General features: G+C 34.3%; 1 non-coding gene across 1 annotated transcript; it reads left to right on the top strand.

The window, feature by feature from the left end:
• The first annotated feature begins 3,110 nt into the window (after nucleotides 1-3,110).
• On the top strand, nucleotides 3,111-3,221 carry LOC140885824 (small nucleolar RNA R71). Its single transcript, XR_012151239.1, has one exon. It is a non-coding gene; the product is annotated as a small nucleolar RNA R71 (small nucleolar RNA).
• The last annotated feature ends 1,582 nt before the right edge of the window (nucleotides 3,222-4,803 follow it).

Genomic DNA, 4,803 nt, shown 5'->3' on the forward strand with positions numbered 1-4,803 from the left:
ATATGATTCACGATATGGCAGAGCAGGTGAAGTTGATTCGAACCAGAATGAAGACAGCCCAAGATCGACAGGCCAAGTACGCTAATATCAGACGCAGACCACTGTGTTTTGATCAGGGAGACCGAGTGTTTTTGAAGATTTCTCCGTTCAGAGGCACTCTCAGATTCGGAAAAAGGGGGAAGTTGTCGCCGAGATTCATTGGTCCGTATGAGATTTTGGAAAAGATAGGCGATCTTGCCTATAGGATTGCTCTTCCTCCGTCTCTTTCAGGCATCCACGATGTGTTTCATGTTTCTATGTTGCGGATATATCATCCGGATCCTTCCCATGTTCTTCAGCCAGATGAGGCCGAACTCGATGAGACTCCGAGTTACTTCGAGATACCGATTCAGATTCTTGACAGGAAAGGAGAAGCAGCTTAGAAACAAGTTGATTCCGTTAGTGAAGATTCAGTGGAGTCGTCACGGAGTTGAAGAAGCAACTTGGGAGACCGAATCTGATATGAGGCAGCGATTTCCAGAGTTATTCGATTGATGTGAGTTTTTCTTCAGTATGATTCTTTCTTGTTTCAGTTGTGATCTGTCAGATTTCGAGGACGAAATCGAATCTTAGAGGGGGAGAATTGTAAGGCCCTGAAATTAATTATTTCGTGATTAGCAGAGTTGATTATTATTTATTTTTGGAATTAATGGAGATTAATTGAGCCGGGATTGAATTGATTAAGTTTTGAGATTCAGGGACCGAGTTGCAATTGTGGGGTGGACCAAGTCAAAGCCTTGACTTATATTATTATCATCTATCATACCTCTCTCCATCACCATCACTCCTTCTCCTCCACTCTCTCACGCGATCTCTCTCCTCCATTGAAGTCGAGACCGAACTTTTCCAAGCTTTGGTATTTCATTCCAAGCTCGATCCGACCGTCAGATTTTCGATTTGAGTTGAGATTCACGATCACCGCAACGAGGGCTTCGTTTTGCCGTAAGTTTTGCTACGATCTATGAACTTTGATTTTTGTTGGGTTGTCAGAATTTGATAATTTTCGAGTATGTTGTTCTTGAGCTAGCATAGACCGTGTATTCAAAGTCGGTTTGGAAAAAGAACAAAGTTTGGATTTTATATGATTTTTGGAGCTTAATTTCAAAAAATGGGTTTTGGATTGTTGGTTGGATTTGGTAGTTTAAGTTGGTTTGAATTGTGTGGATGATGATTGTTGATTGGATATTTTTGGTTTGACCATTTATAGTCGTTATGCCGTCGAAATCGAGTTTTGGATTATCGGTTGTATTGTTTCGGTTTGATTTCTTGGTTTTTTTGAGTTAGTAGATTGATATCGAATCCGTATGTTATACGTTTTCAGATTTGGGTTGAAGATTCGGGTTTGGAGCAAACTTGGGAGTTTGAACCGATTCAAGAGTTGAAGACGGTATAGTATTGAAATTTTGGTAATTGTTTGTTTTGATTTGATTCGATATTGATTGAGTTAGTTGTCATTTTCAGATTTGAATCCCCGACGATCTTGAAAAGGTAAAATACGACATTGAATAGAATGGGGTTGAATACTCGAGTTCGATTGATTCTTGAGTCCCACAAATCACATACTGCATGTTAATTTGTTGGTGTGAACTTGATTGATTTATTTGTTTACACTTGCATTCATATTGAGCCGAATATTCAATTCGTTTTGAAATTAGACGATTTAAGGAGCTATATTGAAATGGCTTTGGATTTCGAGTTTTTCCAAGTGCTAGAATACTTCTTATAGTTGCTCTGAAGTCTAGGGATTTGAGTTGTGCGACATCCACCCCGAATGGGAGTGTAGGTGGGTTGTTTGTAATGACTTGACCCCGGGATCCCAACCGAGTACCGACTGATATTTCGATTATCTGACTTTATAATCTCAAGATTTGAAATCATTCATACATCCACCCTCATTTGATTTTTTGATGATTGATACAATTCAATATGAGGTGTTTAATTGATATTGTATGCCTGTCTCTTTTACTTAGAAATTATATTTCTAACCGGGTTATCTGGCTGTTGTTTTTTTTTTGTATGTGTACTTGACAACAGGAGGATCAGGATCTGGTCCGAGTCGTCTGGGTTAGCTCGGGGTGAGAATGATAGAAGTGAGACACCATGTCGTAGTGTTGTGTCTGTTGAACTTGTATCTTTTTTTGATTAGTCGATCGAACCCTATTGTCGAACTTGATATGTTGTACTTTTGGGCAGAACCTAGAATATTGAATGTTTAAATGTTGATTTGTATGAGTGTATGGGTTTTAATTTATTGGAGATGGCTTTGTTTGATTATTTCCGGAACCCTGCCCTTTTCTGCCCGATTGGCCTGTGCGCGAGCGAAGCTTGACCTCGCGCGTGCGCGAGGAGCCTTGAGGGGCTCGGGTTGTTTTGCCCGCGCACGCGCGAGCTCATCACTTCGCGCGGGCGCGAGCCTCCCGCGAGGCCTCTGGCCGCGTTGCCTGCGCGCGCGCGAGGCTTTTAAAAAAAAAATTATTCGTTTCCTTGGCTCTTTGTGTTCGATTGTAGTTAATTATTTGAGATTAGAATATTAGAAACGGGGTCTCATAGCATTATTATCGTTCCTCCAACTAAAATTACGATGATTTCTCCAACCAGGATTATATGTTTGTGAAAAAAGATCTAATGTTGGTTTTTTAAAATTGTTAACATAATTGGCTTGTTCATGGAGACATTCTCTAAATAAAGGCAAAGTAGGACAATTTTTTGTAAGATGATCATGTGTATCACATATATGAAGAACAATTTCTTGAACACTTTTTAATTGATCACTCTTTTTCATTTCTAATGACTCAATTTTTCTTGCTAAAGATGCAAGTTTGGCTTAAATATCTACATCATCTTTAAGATGATAAATACCAACCCCATTTGTTGAATTATTGGTTTTACTTGGTGGTTCAATTGAGCCTATATTATCCCAATTTTGAGCATTTTTTGCTAATGACTCCAAATATTCCATAGCCTCATTTGGGTTTTTATCTTCAAAAGTTTCATTACACATGAATTCTATCATTTGCCTATCTTTAGGTATTAAACTTTCATAAAAGTGAGAAACTATCCTCCATATTTCAAAACCATGATGTGGGCATATATTAAGTAACTCTTTATATCTATCCCAATATTGATAAAATGTTTCCCCTTGTTTTTGAGAAAAAGTTGTAATTTGCCTTTTAAAAGAGTTTGTTCTATAGGAAGGGAAAAACTTTTTTAGAAATTGTTGTTGCATTTCTTCCCATGATCTTATTGAACTTGATCTCAAATTTTGCAACCATGTTTTAGCTTTATCTTTTAAAGAAAAAGGGAAAAGCTTTAATCGAACAATATCCATGCTACAATTTTGATCATTATAAGTGTTGAAAACCTCCTCAAATTCTCTTAAATGCAAATATGGATTTTCAGAATGTAGGCCATGAAAATTTGGTAAAAGTTGAATGATTTGTAGCTTAAAATTGAAATTAGACGTATCAGGAGGAAAAACTAAACAAGATGGTGTACTAGTTCTTATTGGATTCATATGGTGCCTAAGTGTTCTTGGTTGTTCATGTTCTTGATTATTATTATTATTATTATTATCATCTTGATTATTAGAATTATCCTCCATGTTTAAAATATTTTCAGATACTCGAACAAGTCTACCACTTTGTTTACGACTCAAAACAATCATACAATTAAAAACAACATACTATTTACGTAAGTAACATAAATAACAAAAATTTAAACTTAATTTATACCTCCCCGACAACGGCGCCAAAAACTTGCTACAACTTAAATTGTAATTCATCAAAGTGTAGGTTGTCTGCAAGTAATATACTCGTGAGTACGAGATCGATCCACGGAGAGGATGCTGTAAGTTTAATTTTAGCAATGATATATTATAGATGGAAATATTATTATAAAACCTCAAATACACAAATTATAATATTGTCAAGGCTTCAAAGGTTCATTGTTGGTTTATTTAAGATTTCTTAACAAAAATAAATAAAAAAAACTAAAATAAGAATAAACATAAAAGAACAATGAAATATTTAAACAAATATATCATATAATATAGTTCTCACTATATTAATATCATAATAACCGATATTTAATACATGGTACCCGTAATATATATATATATATATATATATATATAGATGCATAAATATAAACATAAAAAAACAATTAAATATTTAAACAAGTATATCATATAATATAGTTCACACTATATTAATATCAGATTAACCGATAATTAATATATGGTACCCATAATATATATATATAAGTGCATAAATATAAATTGACATAAAATTAAATGTTAGATCAAATCACCATATTCCATTTAGAACAACCGGCAGAGCCACACTATCGTCTAAATAAAATATATGACTTTTGTTTTATGTTAGATGCGAGAAAGTAAATGTTAGATGCGAGAAAGTAAATGTTAGTTGCGGAAAAGTAAATGTTAGATCAAATCACAATATATTATTTAGAACAACCGGCCGAGCCACGCTATTGTCTAAATAATATATATGACTTTATTATAAATTGATGCATATATTTATAGTATATAATTATTGTAGTATTTATTGTATCATATTAGACAACAAATCAAGGTAACCACATTCAAGGTACCAAGTATTTGATGTAAATAGATAACAATAAATCATCCAAATTATACCTACAAATAAAGATCAATTAGTAAAGATAAAAAATAGAAAATGAAAGAATATACAAAATATAAACAATCTTACTTGATCAACAATGAAACCTTTTCACCTTGACATA

Source organism: Henckelia pumila, chromosome 2 (genome assembly GCF_033568475.1).
Source record: "Henckelia pumila isolate YLH828 chromosome 2, ASM3356847v2, whole genome shotgun sequence".
Classification (NCBI taxonomy): Eukaryota; Viridiplantae; Streptophyta; class Magnoliopsida; order Lamiales; family Gesneriaceae; genus Henckelia; species Henckelia pumila.